This window comes from Denticeps clupeoides, chromosome 3, assembly GCF_900700375.1.
Source record: "Denticeps clupeoides chromosome 3, fDenClu1.1, whole genome shotgun sequence".
Taxonomy (NCBI): Eukaryota; Metazoa; Chordata; class Actinopteri; order Clupeiformes; family Denticipitidae; genus Denticeps; species Denticeps clupeoides.
In genome coordinates, this window is record NC_041709.1 from 23,632,997 (window position 1) to 23,651,162 (window position 18,166).

The following is an 18,166-nucleotide window of genomic DNA, read 5'->3' on the forward strand; positions in this document are numbered from 1 at the left end:
AGTGCAAGAAAAGCCATCGTTCATCAAAGATGTTGGTGTACTTAAATGTAGAAAGTAGGATGCCAATGACGTGATGAATGTTTAAACAACTAAAAAACTCAGGACTTTGTAAAATCCCAGCTACTGTTGATTCTCCAAGCTATACTGTTGATATACAGTAACACACCATGTTACACCATGGTGGGTTCCTGGCTTCTATTGCTGCTGTATATTTTAATAAAACAATAAAAAAAAACAAGTTTAAGCCACCAATTTTACTTTGGTTATTGTATTCTTTCTATTGCTCTAAGAAAGTAGTCTGGGTGACCTTTTTGTTTTTTACTGAATGCTACTTCTGACATTATTTTGCCTTTATTTCACTCTTAATTTGTTTTTGTTTTTTTTGTCATTTTGAGTTTAAGAGCAGTTAAGCATGTATTGTTATGTTAAGAAATTAATTTGTTTTTTTCATTCTGATATATAAATTAGAATGTATAATTAGCTATATTAGTCAAATAATGTGGAGAATTGAACCAAACCACATCTAACAATTCACAAAATGAATTGTTACATGCATTGTAAAAATAAATCGCTAGATTAATAATTTTTAAAAAGAATCACTTGGGACAGTCCCAACTGCAATGTGATTAGATGATGATGAGTTTACGGCAACCAGCGGGGCCTCCGTGTCTTTAAACACCACAACAACCTCGGGTCCTCTCCGGGGTTGATGATTCTGTGGAAAGTTGTGCACCCCCTGTGGGCTAGGAGGCGGGGCGGCAGCATTGACAAAAACATTATTCATGTTGAAGACCAGAGCATTTATCTTCCCACCCCATAGAAAAAGCACAGGTTCTGTTCTGACACCTGTATATGTTGTACAGGAGTGAAAAAGTAAATACAGCATAATAGCTAAATATTTTGCATGCTGCAATGCTGCATGCTGATATTGTATCGTTGCATGGGCACTGTAATTTTTAGGGTTAAGTGTCTTGCTCAGGGACACAATAAGTGGGTAGTAAGTGGGATGTGAACCTGGGTCTTCTGGTTCATAGACGAGTGTCTTACCCACTAGGCTACTACCACCCAACCTTAACGTGATGATTAAATTAAGATGATTGTCGACGATATTTAAATCAAGCAATTTCTTAACCGATTGTCAGTCAACTACCAGGGGGCAAATGTAAGCATATGAGTGGCAACCTCAAATTGCGACAGAGTGAAACAATGTCAGGAGATCAGGAGGAGCTTCTGCCTTGTGAGGGAGCAACATCCATTGTCTGGATTTTTTTGGATTCAGGGCAAGTGATGTTCAAAAAAAAAGCAATTATATACAAAGAGTGCCAAAGAGTTGTCAGCACCACAGGGCAACACAACTAACTTACTCAACCACGAATGCATGCACGTTAAAGCTAACGTTGGTCCATTAGCTCTTCCTGATCTCCTGACATTGTCCAGCGTCAGCCCAGACAACCATAACAGCAACCCTGCACCGGTCAAGCAGAACAATGGATCTGTACACGTCCCAGAAAATTCAATATATTGACGATTTTACAACGAAGAGTCGGTGCTTGCAGACGTCCTTTTTCCCACAAGACCACACAGGAGAATCTGTAACCCAGGGACTGCGTGAAGCACTGGCCTCTTGCAGCGCACAAGAGGAGAAACTAGTCTGCATCTCAACAGACAATGGATCTAATGTCATCAAGGCAATAAATAGGTGAGGCTCCAGTGATACGGCCACAGGCTTCATCTAGCAATTTATGCGCAACCCAAATTTATTTTATGAGCTTGATAAAGATAAAAAGTCTGAGTCAAACTATAATTATGCTTTTGTATTCCACCTGTACAGGGATGAGTGCATCGATGGTAACTTGAAAGCACGTTGTAAGTCGCTCTGGATAAGGGCGTCTGCCAAATGCCGTAAATGAGTGCGTTCTCTTTTTTTAATATTCATTGGGCGGGTCATCCTTGATTGCCAAACCACATATTACTGTTACGTATCACCAGATAACTGACAAATAAGAGAAAAAAAGTGCTAAAAAATCTGAACACACCACATCCACAGCGAAGGGAGGTGGTACGATGGGTGATGGGCCCCAATGCCAACGGCTGGCCGTTAACAGAAGTGATAGTGACCAGGTTTTTGAGGTGTTCCAGGGGAATGTTATGTCGGTGAACAAAGGTTTGATCAATGAAATTCCCCACTGGCCCATTCCCCACTTGCTCTGCCCTTGAGCCCCATTCCAGGACAGTGGGCAAAATGAGATGGGATGAGGTGGCCAGGAAGAAAGAGCAGATGTCGGAGGGGACAAATAACCCAATTGTGGAGCAGAGCAAAGGGGAGGGTGAATCACTTCTGTTTGATCTACGAGTGTGAGATAGCAGACCTGCAAGCACACTGAGCAACGAGAAGCCGGCACTGCCAGTGTGAACAGGGAGAGCGTCACCCAGTTCCACGTTCCTAATGTCATGTTACAAAAGGCAGGTGAGATGGTTTAAATTGGGCATGAATTATACAATCTTTGTAATGGAGGAGATTATGGAGTCTGAAAGGAAAGGAAATAAATCAAGGAGATTTAGTATTCGATAGTGTGAGTTTAAGATTACATGAAACAAGAAAATGATCTGTTATGGGGACGTCATTTGTTATACAGTCAAGGGGGGAGACACTAGAGAAACAAATTAAATCCAGAGTGTAACCTTTGGAGTGAGTAGGAACGCCAATGTACTGCTGGAAACCAAAGCCCTCAAATGATTTGGTCAAAAATGTTATCCACACAATCCTTTCAACCAAAAATTAAAGAAAAAATTAAATAAGAAATACACAACCTCCAAACAAAGTGCTGAAAAAAGTAATAGACACAACAACAAATGCTTTATCTCTTTGGATTTTACCAAAAAGTGCCAAAAGTTCTTTTAGTTATTTTGCTTATGAATCTTTAAATATAACAAATCTCTAAAGTGTACATTCAGGGATGTAGCTCAATAGGTAGAGCGCTTGCTTAGCATGCAAGAGGTAGTAGGATCGATACCCACCATCTCAGGTTCTATTTATTTATATATATATTTTTATTTGAAACAATGCACAACTAAAAGCCGTTGTGAAGACCAAACAATTATGTTACAAAAGCCTATAATAGATATAAAAAAAAAAAAGTCCAAAGAGTTCTTTAGTTATTTTGCCTAAGAATCTTTAAATATCTCCTCCTTGAACCGTCACCTTATCGTGGTGGAGGAGTTTGAGAGGCCTAATTATCCTAGGAGCTATGTTGTCTGGGGCAGGGTCTCCCATGACAAGTTGGTCCTAGGAAAAGTGTGAGACAAAGAACGGTTCAGAAGACCTTTCACGGCAGAAAGAACAAAGAGCAAGTGTACCTGGCCTGGAGGGTTACCAGGGTCCCACCCTGAAGCCAGGCCTAGGGTTGGGGCCTGTGAGCGAGCGCCTGGTGGCCGGGCTTTCGTTCATCGGGCCCGGCCGGGCCCAGCTCGAACCGGATACATGGGCTTATCCAACTGTGGACCCACCACCAGCAGGAGGAACATGAAGGGTCCGGTGCAATGTGGATCGGGTGGCAAACCGAGGCAAGAGCTTTGGCGATCCAATCTTCAGACAAGCAAACTGGCTATTGCAACATGGAAAATCACCTCTCTGGTGGGGAAGGAGCTGGAGCTTGTGGAAGAGGTTGAGCGGTACCGACTAGATATAGTTTGACTCACCTCGACACATAGTGTTGCCTCTGGAACCCAAGTCCTAGAGAGAGGTTGGACACTCTCCTTTGCTGGAGTTGCTCGCGGAGGGCTGGGGTAGGCTTTTTGTTAACCCCAAGACTCTCAGCCTGTTTGTTGGGGTTTACACCGGGGGACGAGAGGGTACCTTCCCTGCGCCTTCGGGTCAGAGCCGCAGTTTTGAACACCATGTTTGAACATAAAGATGCTCATCTGTAAACTTGGTACCAGTGCAGCCTAGGTCGCAGGTCGACGATTGACTTTGAAGTCATATGTTTTTGGACACTTGGGTGAAGAGAGGAGCGGAGCTGTCAACTGATCACCACCCAATGGTGAGTTGGATCAGATGGCAGGGGAAGATGCCATGTAGACTTTAATATTCACATAGTGATTGTGGAGAGGTGTGTAAGAAAAGCATCAAAAGTCACTGTGCAGACGCCAGATAAGACAGAGATTCCAGTCTAATGCTCTGCTTTTAATATTAAAATATTTTTTTAATTGTAATTTTTTGTTTGGTCAAAAATTTTATCCACACAATCCTTTCAACCAAAAATTAAAGAAAAAAATAAATAAGAAATACACAACCTCCAAACAAAGTGCTGAAAAAAGTAATAGACACCACAATAGATGCTTTATCTCTTCGGATTTGACCAAAAAGTGCCAAAAGTTCTTTTAGTTATTTTGCTTAAGAATCTTTAAATATAACAAATCTCTAAAGTGTATATTCAGGGATGTAGCTCAATAGGTAGAGCGCTTGCTTAGCATGCAAGAGGTAGTAGGATCGATACCCACCATCTCCAGTTCTAATTTAAATTTTTTGTTTGGTCAAAAATTTTATCCACACAATCATTTCAACCAAAAATTAAAGAAAAAATGTAATAAGAAATACACAACCTCCAATCAAAGTGCTGAAAAAAGTAGTAGACACCACAACAGATGCTTTATCTCTTCGGATTTGACCAAAAAGTGCCAAAAGTTCTTTTAGTTATTTTGCTTAAGAATCTTTAAATATAACAAATCTCTAAAGTGTACATTCAGGGATGTAGCTCAATAGGTAGAGCGTTTGCTTAGCATGCAAGAGGTAGTAGGATCGATACCCACCATCTCCAGTTCTAATTTAAATTTTTTGTTTGGTCAAAAATTTTATCCACACAATCATTTCAACCAAAAATTAAAGAAAAAATTTAATAAGAAATACACAACCTCCAAACAAAGTGCTGAAAAAAGTAGTAGACACCACAACAGATGCTTTATCTCTTCGGATTTGACCAAAAAGTGCCAAAAGTTCTTTTAGTTATTTTGCTTAAGAATCTTTAAATATATCAAATCTCTAAAGTGTACATTTAGGGATGTAGCTCAATAGGTAGAGCGCTTGCTTAGCATGCAAGAGGTAGTAGGATCGATACCCACCATCTCCAGTTCTATTTATTTATTTATATGCTTTTTTTTATTTGGGTTTTACCAAAAAGCACACAAACTGCTTGATTTAATGAAATTTGACACACAAACAATTTAAAACACTACAAGCAGTAGTGAAGACCAAACAATTATGTGCAAAGATGATTTTGTGTTTCCTACATGTCGCCACATGTTGCAAAAGCCTACAATAGATATAAAAAAAAAAAAGTCCAATGAGTTCTTTAATTTTGAGGACAAATTAAACGAAGCCTCAAGGCAAACATTTTTTGTAATCGAATCATTTGAGTTATTTGAGTAATTTGTCATTTCAATATGTCATTGGTTGCAGGAGAATCTCGTCTCAGCTTTTTCAGATAATGTGGTCCTCCTAGCTTCATCAGGCTCTGACCTTCAGCTCTTGCTGTATAGGTACACAGCCGAGTGTGAAGCGGCTGGGATGAGGATCAGCACCTCCAAATCTGAGACCATGGTTCTCGACCAGAAAAGGGTGGCTTGCCAACTCCGGGTCGGGAGAGAGGTCCTGCCTTACATTTACATTTACATTTACAGCATTTATCAGACGCCCTTATCCAGAGCGACTTACAATCAGTAGTTACAGGGACAGTCTCCCTGGAGCAAGTTAGGGTTAAGTGTCTTGCTCAGGGACACAATGGTAGTAAGCGGGATTTGAACCTGGGTCTTCTGGTTCATAGGCGAGTGTGTTACCCACTAGGCTACTACCACCCTTAAGTGGAGGATTTTAAGTATCTCGGGGTCTTGTTCACGAGTGAGGGAAGAAGGGAGCAGGAGAGTGAGGGAAGAAGGGAGCAGGAGATTAACAGGCGGATTGGGGCAGTGTCTGCAGTGATGCGGACGCTAAACCGATCTGTCGTGGTGAAGAGGGAGCTGAGCCACAAAGCAAGGCTCTTGATTTACTGGTTGATCTACGTCCCAATCCTCACCTATGGTCATGAGGTTTGGGTAATGACCAAAAGAATGAGATTGCGGATCCAAGCGGCCGAAATGAGTTTCCTCTGTAGGGTGGCCTGGCGCAGAATTAGAGATTGGGTGAGGAGCTCTGACATTCGGGAGTGACTCAGAGTAGAACTACTAATCCTCCACATCGAGAGGAGCCAGTTGAGGTGCTTTGGGCATCTGGTCAGGATGCGTCCTGAACTCCTTCCTGGGGAGGTGTTTCGGGCATGTCCATCCGGCAGGAAGCCCCCGGGTAGACCCAGGACACGCTGGAGAAATGATATCTCCAGTTTGGTCTGGGAACGCCTTGGGGTCCTGTCGGAGGAGTTGTAGGAGGTGGCTTGGGAGAGGGCTGTCTGGGATTCCCTTCTTGGGATGCTGCCCCCGTGACCCAGACCCAGATAAGCAGAGGAAGACGAGACGAGATCTTTAAATATAACAAATCTTTAAACTCTACATTCAGGGATGAAAAGGATATTTTTTTCACTGCATTTCAGCCTTGCCACAAAATGACCTGCTGAAATTGTTTCAGTGATCCTCTTGTTAACACAAGTGAGAGTGTTGACGAGCACAAGGCTGGAGATCATTCTGTCATGCATTCTGTTACATTAGCAGAGTGGATACTTTAAAAGGAGGGTGATGCTTGAAATCATTACTCTTCCTCTGTTAACCATGGTTACCTGCAAGCAAACACGTGCAGTCATCATTGTGTTGTATAAAAAGTTCTTTCAGGCAAGAATATTGCTGCTAAATTTCACAACAGGCTACGCAGCTCCTTGTCCAGGCAGTGGTCATCTCTAAACTCGACTATTGTAACTCTCTCCTGGCTGGAGCCTCTGCAGTCACCATAAAACCACTCCAGATAGTCCAAAATGTGGCAGCCTGCCTCATCTTCAATCAGTCAAAATACACCCATGTCACGTCTCTTCTCACCTCTCTCCACTGGCTCCCGGTAGCTGCTTGCATTGAGTTCAAATCCTTAATGCTTGACTATAGGGCTATAGTGCACCCTCTTATATCACCACACTATTAGCTAGCTACGCTCCTGCACACCTTATCAGATCAGCAAAGGAAATGAGACTGGGTCTCCTTATTCTCCTTTGTTGTCCCTGGCTGGTGGAACAACTTGCCCTGCTCCATTCGACTGGCCGAGACTACTACCACCTTTAACACTAGAAGTCCCAGGTTTTTCTGACCCGTCAGCTCTAGCAGAGGTAGGCCAAATGGCCCCTTGGTTGGGAACTAACAACTCAATCACCGACAAATGGCTCCCATTAATTTGTAAATGGGTGACCGATTGGAATGTGTCACCCCCTTTCCCCCCAAGAAGTGTTTGAAAATGGAGTGTTTGGTGTTTTTGAACACAGTCCACTCCAATGTATGTCTGTTCACAAATGTCCATGGTTGATAAACATGTACAGAATCATGACTTATAAAACAAAAAGTGAATTTTGTTTTTGTGTACTCTCTCCTCTGCCTGCTCATATAAAATAGCAAAAAATAAAATAAAATAATAATAAACAAATAAATAAATAAAGTATATAAAAAAATCTCAGTCCCTCAGTTCCAATTCATGATATCAGTGGTTACTATCCCACGCAGTCTGTCTGTCTGTTTCAAAGTCTGTGTTTGCAGTGTTTGCAGACCCAGTAACCATTGTAGAGATCATACAATATTCATTGGAGACTAATGTGTGAGCATTCTATTTTTTCATTTTCATTCTATTCATTTCATTCTATTAGTAATTTTTCATTCTATTTTCAGACTGTTTTTAATAAATAAAACACACTTGTGTTTCTATATTTTGTGAATGTTTCAATGTCACAAACATACTGTAGCTTTGGCCTGTCTTGAAGCAGTGGTGTGGGTAAAGAAATGCAAATATGCCAGGGTTCACAGGTAACTTTTGGCACAACAAAAGCAGGAGGACAATGGAGCTGGTGGCCCATTACTCAGAGTTCCCTCACGGCCACTAGAAACATATACATGTGATGGATAGACAACAGAAGTCAGAAAAACCATAAAAAATTGCTTGCTAAAAGTTTGCTAAAAGGTGCTAATAGCAGAGAACTTCCTTTTGTGCTGAACTGGATAAAATATCACTGCACATAGCCTACTACTTCAGTGGCATCAAGAATTCTGTGGTGTACGAACCTCCTCTCCAAAGAAACAACATGCAGAGAAGACTCACCACTCAGCAGGCCTTGGAAATTCTCCTGAGTGAAGTAAACCCTTGTGACTCGGATGGAGAAGACAAAGAACTTCAGACGGATTCAGACTCAGAGCCATCTGATCAGTCTTCAGGTTAATTTTTATTTCATATTATTTTCATTTCATTATTTCATTTCAAACAAGTAAATGGAAATGGAAACTGCCATCTGAAGTGCAAGACATTTTTCTGTCATAACCTGAGTGAAGTCATGGTCCATGGTTGATAAACATGCTCATCCATGTACAGAATCCTCACTGAATTATAAAACAAAAAGTGAATTGTGTGCCAGGGTTCACAGGTAACTAGTGTTTTTGCACAACAAAAGCAGGAGGACAATAGAGCTGATGGCCTCTCCACAGGAGGTTGGGCCAAAAATCGCCTGATTTGACTACAGTCAGTAACAATGCATCAGACTGGTCAGACAAATTAACTTTAGAAAAACAAACACAAAAAATGGACATGTAAATGTAATGAAAAGTTTTCATATCATGGATAAACATCAATAGATACTAAGATACAAGAGACATCTGTAAGAAAACACACAACAAAGCAGGCATTAAGAACATCAGACTTAAGAACTATGTAGTAAGGATCAGAGTTGGTAAAAATAAATTTGCAACTTTTCTAAAAATGTGCCCTCTGTAAAATAAATAAATAATACAATACAATACTAGACACATCACAAGAAGAATCAGAAGAATCAGATACAAATTGAACAACTGCAAGCCTATTTGCTCTAATCAGTGCAAAGTAGTGCTGCATGATTAATCTAATCGCAATCATAATCGCGATGTCAGTCTGTGCGATTACATGAACGCAAAAAGCTGCGATTTAAACGATTAGTACATGGATTGGATCGGATATGAAGTCACGTCTCACGTCTCACATCTCAGTCGGATGTGACGTGTTTGGTCACATGACTTTCGATTCGGATACATATGGTTAGACGGCGCATGACGCGCTGCATCGTACGTCAACGTTGCCGCCATATTGCGATAGGCTCTGCTGTGGCGTGAAGCATATACATTTCTATGGAGAGAAGTGCATAAAAATGCCTCACTCTTGTGCTGCTTGGGGCTGTACAAACCGCTGTACTCCCAAACCAGATCCCGGGGGATTACATTTCATAGGTAAGGCTGGACAATTGTTTTGAATATATTTGGCCATTATAAAATCCCGTTTTATAAGTCTTAAACTTAGCTAAGCTAGGCTAAGCTAGCAAAGTTAGGCATTCCTGTATTCAAGTCAGCCTCCAAACAACGTTTTGGCTAAACGTAGGCATTAACTATTTAGACTGTTCTTAGCTGTTTAGTTAACTTTTCTCAAACTTTGAAGGTTTCCTAAAGAAATTCACCTCAGTTTACAAATCTTAACCTTAGCTAAGCTAGCAAAGCTATGCATCCCTGTGTTCAAGTCAGCCTCCAAACAACGTTTTGGTTAAACGTAAGAACTTTAATACGGGACTTCATAATGGCCAAATATAATCAAAACTTGTTTAGCCTTACCAGGGTTTGTAGTTCGACAGTATTGTAAAGAGTTTTTGTGAATATTTAATTTTGTAGAATATTGTATTTTGAAAGCACTGGGCATTTCAGGTTGTTATAAGTAGTTTGTATGTTTCACTTTGTAAGATTGGGCATCGCAGGACCATGCTTTTGTTTTGCATAGCGACTACAAGGAGAAATGTAACATTCCTGTGCAAATTGTTGTGTATGAAGATTCAACACCTCTGTTTCACAAGCCTTTTTGTCAGACGGCCTTTTGCCGAGCCAAACGTGTGAGGTGTTGTCTGTCGGGACCGCCTATCCTCTTTGTCTTGCGCAGACGGGAGGCCCCCCGAGCCAAACGTGTGAAGTGTTGGCCGTCAGAGCCGCCCACTCTCTTTTAGGCACCGGGGGGGCGTGACATCAGAAACAACAGGTTCTGATTGGTCTGTGACAACTTCCTGTAGGCCAGTGACAACTTCCTGTAGGCCAGGGGTATAAAGGTCTGCTCACATGTGGGAAAGGGACTCTTTTTCTTTTCTTTTCTTTCCCAGCTGTCTTTCCATCGAAACCGGATCTTCTGGTTTTCGAGCCTGCTCTTTCATCTCATTATTTCCCATAGCTCTGCCTCTTTCTCTCTCTTTCTCCCCCTTTACTCTTTCTTCTCACTTTTGTTTTCTCTGTAACCTTGGTACCTTTTTACATTCAATATTCACATATAACTACAATAATTATTTGCTGGTGTTAATAAATTAGAAACTGTTCATTTTTAACCTCTATTGTGCCATGCCTCTTTCTGCCAGGTAACATCAAATTGGAGTGGTTTGAATACAGTGCTTTTGTGTGGAGGGAGAAAGAGTTTTTCTACACTCAGTTTTCTCTCTACCACGCTTGTTTTTACAACTTTGAAATTAAACATTTCACTATTAGTATTGATATACAAGCAAGTGTCCTATCACATCGCAATTGCATATCGCAATATTGATCTCAATAATCGCAATATGTCTTTTTCCCCAAATCGTGCAGCCCTAGTGCAAAGTAATTGTGCAATAATCCAGACACAAACATGAAGAACTGTGCTATAAGCATAATTGTGTCTTACCCTGCTTGCTCATTCTTCAGCTTCTGAACCTTTGGAGGTAGCTCACTTCTACCTTAAATTTCACATTACCTGCTCAATGAAGATAAAAGTGTTTTTCAAGCACTTCAGGTACAGCAGGTGAAGTGCATAGGTAAAGCCAAAAAAGAGGCACATTGCTTGAGGTAGGTTGGTGAGTGCTTCCATTGCCAGGTTGCCCTCTCGGATGATGCCCAGTCTTGAGGGGTTGAGTTGTGGCAATGCTGGGCTTGCAGCACTGTTGTCCTCGTAGCAGAGGATTCCCACTGGGATATCCATGGAGTCTCCCTCAGTAAGGAATCTACATAGTGCAAGAAACAAGACAAAAATAGAATATTCAGGTTAACAGCAATTTGTCTACAATCAGCAGAATAGAATGATTTAATATTATAATTCAATGTGGTTTTATTTTAGGCACTGTAAACAAGCTATTAGAGACATTTTGTGTGCGATTATATATTGGTGTCTTTCATGTTGTGACAGTAGGTGGTATATTGCACTATTTGATATATATGGAATTATTGGAAGTCCTCTCAGGACAAGGCATCTAATGGCTGTTGGCTCTGTGCTCTGCAAAGCGGTATAAACACACTTGAATGTAGAACAAAGGAAATATATCTGTTTATAGAGAAATACAGATGTGTGGACTCGAGTTACATGACTTGGACTCGAGTCAGACTCGAGTCATTAATTTGATAACTTTAGACTCGACTTGACAAAATGTAAAGAGACTTGCAACTCGACTTGGACTTTAACATCATTGACTCGTGACTTCACTTGGACTTGAGCCTTTTGACTTGACAAGACTTGCTGTTTCCCAGAAAACCCAAAGATTAAAACGTATGTTATTACCGAACGCTCTGTATCTTTAAATGTCTGTGTATATGTGCGTCTGTGCGCGTATTTGCTGTCGGCAAGACATCCAATCAAATTAGATCCACGTTGATTTGAGCCAACAGCATCCATCCAATCAAATTACAGGACAACCAATGCAGTGGAACTCTCAAATAACGCGCCAGTTAGACAAAATGATACCAAAGATAGTTTCGTTCGGATATAAAAACTACGAGGTGGTCAACAAAATACGAATAGCAGTATGCAAAACATGCGGGTCGAAGATTACAGACGGAGATGCAACAACTTCCAACTTCGTTCGACATTTGAAGTTGCACAAAGAAAGGTAAGTTCTGAGTAAATGCTAACGCTTATTTGCTAACTTTTCTTTGCTGTGTAGTTAAATCAGTGAGGCTGTAAACTCGCTGTTAACGTCGCAAACTGGTAATCTGTCCACTGCGAGTTCAGTCCCTTAATTCGTACACTTATTAAAGTGATTTTTTAAAACCTGGTAGGATGATGTACTTATACATAACATTAGTCGATGTACAGTATTGCACACAGTAGACGGCGGTCAGCAGCAACGTGTATTTTAGCCACCTACAAAGACATACAATACATACATATTAGTGGTGGGCCGTTATCGGCGTTAACGTGCTGTGCGATAAAAAAATATCGCCGTTAATCTATTCACAAAGTTGGGTTGGGAGCTGGGTCTATTGTGCCGCAAGCTATTGTGCCGGAGTTAAATGGTTAGATTTCTAAGTATATTTCTTCTTTCTTGTGTCTTTTATGTTCTTATTTTCTAAAGACTTTTATTTTGTTTTTGAGACCCGGTTCAGGTCTCTTGGACACATGGCGTGAGCTGTGAGAGGTGCGTGGGGTTTGTGTGCAAAAAGTTATTTCTTTCATTTTAATTTATGTACATATTAGGAATATTTTGCATGTGTGTTATTTTGTGAATATTTTTTTATGTTCTATATTGTAGAGAGAGGTGCAGAAAGACGCAATGTGTGACGCGATGTTCTGACGTGACCTTACTTTTTGTACAGGAATGCAGTATTGTAAATTGTGAATGCTTTATGTTAATGTTCAGTTCTCTTGAACACATGCCGTTAGTTGTGAGAGAGAGGTGCAGAAAGACTCGATGTTCTGACACAATCTTGCTTTTTGTACAGAATACAATTTGCACAGAAAATCTCTTGGGTGTCAGCTCATCATTTGTGGTTCAAGAAACGAAATCAAAAAGTTACACAACGCAGAAGAAGAACCGCTACACTATGATGACTTTCACCTTGATATTTTAGCGCGGATGTATACCTAGCCAAATTGCACTGTAGGGGGCGAGAACGAGTCTTCGAACTGGGAAATTACCACATCAAACGTGACGTGGTAACATGGATGCAGCTATTTAACTGAATAAACAGTTGGTAAACACAAGTACATCTTATTTTCCACTTCCCGCGGTTAAGTCTGTTATGTTCATGTATTTGTTACAGGACAGGACAAACTGCTGTGGAAGTAATTTAAATGCAATATGTCATGGAAATACAATGTTAGCACTTTTTGTTCAAATAATTACAGGGAGTGCAGAATTATTAGGCAAATGAGTATTTTGTCCACATCATCCTCTCCATGCATGTTGTCTTACTCCAAGCTGTATAGGCTCGAAAGCCTACTACCAATTAAGCATATTAGGTGATGTGCATCTCTGTAATGAGAAGGGGTGTGGTCTAATGACATCAACACCCTATATCAGGCGTGCATAATTATTAGGCAACTTAATTTCCTTTGGCAAAATGGGTCAAAAGAAGGACTTCACAGGCTCAGAAAAGTCAAAAATAGTGAGATATCTTGCAGAGGGATGCAGCACTCTTAAAATTGCAAAGCTTCTGAAGCGTGATCATCGAACAATCAAGCATTTCATTCAAAATAGTCAACAGGGTCGCAAGAAGCGTGTGGAAAAACCAAGGCGCAAAATAACTGCCCATGAACTCAGAAAAGTCAAGCGTGCAGCTGCCAAGATGCCACTTGCCACCAGTTTGGCCATATTTCAGAGCTGCAACATCACTGGAGTGCCCAAAAGCACAAGGTGTGCAATACTCAGAGACATGGCCAAGGTAAGAAAGGCTGAAAGACGACCACCACTGAACAAGACACACAAGCTGAAACGTCAAGACTGGGCCAAGAAATATCTAAGGTTTTATGGACTGATGAAATGAGAGTGAGTCTTGATGGGCCAGATGGATGGGCCCGGGGCTGGATTGGTAAAGGGCAGAGAGCTCCAGTCCGACTCAGACGCCAGCAAGGTGGAGGTGGAGTACTGGTTTGGGCTGGTATCATCAAAGATGAGCTTGTGGGGCCTTTTCGGGTTGAGGAGGGAGTCAAGCTCAACTCCAGTCCTACTGCCAGTTTCTGGTACAGGAAGAAGTCTGCATCCTTCAAGAAAAATATGATTTTCATGCAGGACAATGCTCCATCACACGCGTCCAAGTACTCCACAGCGTGGCTAGCAAGAAATGGTATAAAAGAAGAAAAACTAATGACATGGCTTGAGAACCTGTGGTCCATCAAATGTGAGATTTACAAGGAGGGAAAACAGTACACCTCACTGAACAGTGTCTGGGAGGCTGTGGTTGCTGCTGCACGCAATGTTGATGGTGAACAGATCAAAACACTGACAGAATCCATGGATGGCAGGCTTTTGAGTGTGCTTGCAAAGAAAGGTGGCTATATCGGTCACTGATTTGTTTTTGTTTTGTTTTTGAATGGCAGAAATGTATATTTGTGAATGTGGAGGTGTTATATTGGTTTCACTGGTAAAAATAAAGAATTGAAATGGGTATATATTTGTTTTTTGTTAAGTTGCCTAATAATTATGCACAGTAATAGTCACCTGCACACACAGATATCCCCCTAAAATAGCTAAAAATAAAAACAAACTAAAAACAACTTCCAAAAACATTCAGCTTTGATATTAATGAGTTTTTTGGGTTCATTGAGAACATGGTTGTTGTTCAATAATAAAATTATTCCTCAAAAATACAACTTGCCTAATAATTCTGCACTCCCTGTACAGTTGCACTTGTTTTTTCAGATGTGTTTATTCTGTAAAGCAGTGGTTTAAAATGAAGAATATTAAAAAAATATGAGTTAAATGTTAAAAATGAAGTTAATAGTGCAATGTCAGCGCTAGTTATTTCTGCAGTTTCAATTGCACTTGTTTTAATAAAACAATAGATTTTAAAAGCATACACGATCGGTGAAAATATATTATTATTCTGCGGTTGAAAAGACTTGAAAGGACTCGAAACTCAAACTGCAGGACTTAGGACTTGACTTGAGACTTATGAGTGTTGACTTTGGACTTGACTCGACACTTGCCTGTCTTGACTTGGCACTTGACTTGGGACTTGAGGGCAAAGACTTGAGACTTACTTGTGACTTGAAAAGCAATGACTTTGTCCCACTTCTGGAGAAATACCACAAGGGAAGGTAGAGGAAAGGTTTGTATTGAACTAACCATCAATACCATTGCAAGAAGAAAAGAGAAATATCAACCCACCGTTGTGTTGTAGCAGGTCAGCTAATTGCTTTCCTATCCAACCTGTCTTCCTCTTGAAATTTCCATCAATCTTGGACAACCTATCAAGAACACCAAAGAATTCTTCTTTAAGATTTCTACCAACAATCCTGTAAAACTCCAGGTTAACCTGAAAAATATAAAATATGCTCAGTTTTGATATTCAGGCATTTATAACACAAATAAACATCTCTGAACATGATGTATGTAAAACAAATAAAAAAAACATTAAAGGACACATTCACAAACCTGGCTTACAGTGAAAAGCGCTGGCCAGCGTTGGATCATGGTAGTGGTAGTAGCCTAGTGGGTTAGACACTCGCCTATGAACCAGAAGACCCAGGTTCAAATCCCACTTACTACCATTGTGTCCCTGAGCAAGAAACTTAACCCTAAGGACTGTCCCTGTAACTACTGATTGTAAGTCGCTCTGGATAAGGGCGTCTGATAAATGCTGTAAATGTAAATGTAGATTGCGCTACCTTTATACCTGCATGTGCCACCCTGTGTTCCACCTAGGATATTACAACCTTTAACTGTGCAACATTTGGCGGTTACAATATTTCATATATTCTATCCTAAAACAACATGCATGGTGTGGATGTTACATGTCATATACTCCGGTCATTGATCCTGACCAAGGGAAGCAAGGCCTTTCATATTTTGTCAGCTGATAGCTGTAATGTGTAATAGTAGAATATCAGGTTAAATGTGTTTAAGATGACAGGTATTTTACTAATCCTTGGCTGGGAAATTACTGTAATAGTTTACTTTTTCAGCGTCAGCCCAAATGATAAAGAGGTCGTATGTTTTTTTGTCTATATATTAATTTTGTTTGTTCTCTAATCTTCATGCAAATTACATTGAATTGACAAAATTGCTCTAAAGTGCTGTTTTACCCTCAGGACATGAGAGCCGTGTGCTCTGAGGACAGCACTAATGACATTGCCGGATAATGGTTTGTCAGGAAATAAAGATATTAACTTCACAGCAGACCAGTGCAAACAATTAAATAAAAGTAATTTCGGCAAATCCTGTCTCTCAAAAGTCTTTGTTGTGTGCAAAAATCTGTAAGGGTTCCTCTGGGCCATCTTCTTTAATACAAGGAGGGTGGTGCTCTCCTCTTATAGTGGCAATGTTGTGAAGTACAACACAAGCTACTATGATGTTGCATGCTCTCTCTGGACTGAGCCTGAGCCCACGCAGACACTCTAACCTAGACTTGAGGATCTCTATCGTTGTGTCTGTGGTCCGGGATCAGGTTCAAGTAACAGGTTCTCTTCAGAGAGAGTTGCTACGGTTACATACATACCCAGAAAGTTACCTCCGTTTTTGAACCGAAAGTTTCCCTTCAACTTATCCAGGTATTTCTGGAATACCCCCATTTTAATACTTGGTATAATAGGAAATTGTCACGGATGGGCTGGACATGGCATGAAGGAGGACGCATTCGCACGATTTCACGCGACAGGGGTTTAATACAAACTTCACGAGACAGGGGAACATCTACACGCACAATGACTCAATGGCGAACAGACACGAACAGGATAGTTTTATACAATTACATAAATATACACCAGGTGAACACGATCAGGGAACATTACACAGGATGAACATGAAACTCCGGTCCGAACTTTGGATCCGGAGTAACCCCTGCCGGTCCGGATCATGACAGCCGTGACAGAATGACCCGACCATGTGGATGCAGCTGATCTACGCCCTGCTGAGATCCAGGGAGCCGTGGTCGGACGGGAGGACGTCTGCCCCACAGATCCACGATCCATGTATGGACGCCCCCCGATGCCGCCGTCTCGTCCGGATTCCAGCGACGCACCTCCGGTAATCGGCAGTTCCTCGCCATGATCCACGTCATGTTTTATCAGTTCCCCAAGCGTGACAGACTCTCGGCGGCCTACGAAAGCTACCGTGGGGTCGAGAGGATCTGTCACGCGGTCCATGTTCCCCCTGGCGATTCCGGAGGCGGGGGAGTACCGACGAATCCGTGCGACTGGACCTCGATGGCCTACGAAAGCTACCGTGGGGTTGAGGAGACCGGTCGCGCAGTTCAGGTGCTCCCGGCGTTAACCAAGACGAGGGAGGTGGTGAACTTTCCAGCGGGGCGTGCCGGAGACTGACCGGAGTGACGGTGCCTGTGGACGGCGGACAGGATGCCGGCCCCCCACGCACGATTTCACGCGACAGGGGTTTAATACAAACTTCACGAGACAGGGGAACATCTACACGCACAATGACCCGACGGCGAAAAGACATGAACAGGATAGTTTTATACAATTATATAAATATACACCAGGTGAACACGATCAGGGAACATTACACAGGACGAACATGAAACTTCGGTCCGAACTCCGGATCCGGAGTAACCCCTGCCGGTCCGGATCATGACAGAAATATATTCCTAATAGGATGCCTCCAGTACTGCTTGCCTGGTCCCTCCATTGCTAAAGGTAAAAGGAAAACATTAATCTAGAGTCTTCTCCGTCTTGGCCCCTAGGTGGTGGAATGAACTTCCCCTCGAGGTCAGAACAGCTCAGTCACTGAGCACCTTCAAACAACAGCTCAAGACCTTCCTCTTTAAAGAATATTTAGATTAACTTTTCTTATTGTCGAACTTGTGTACAGAATCTACAACAGAGTGAATAAAAAGATTGTATTCATAGTTGGGGTCCTAGTGAACCGGAATTGATCTCTTCATCGATGGTAACTTGAATGCACATTGTAAGTCGCTCTGGATAAGGGTGTCTGCCAAATGCCTTAAATGTAAATGTAAATGTAATGCCTCTGTGCTGCCTCATTCAATCAACCTCCTAGTCCCACGACACTCTCCCTATTAACAG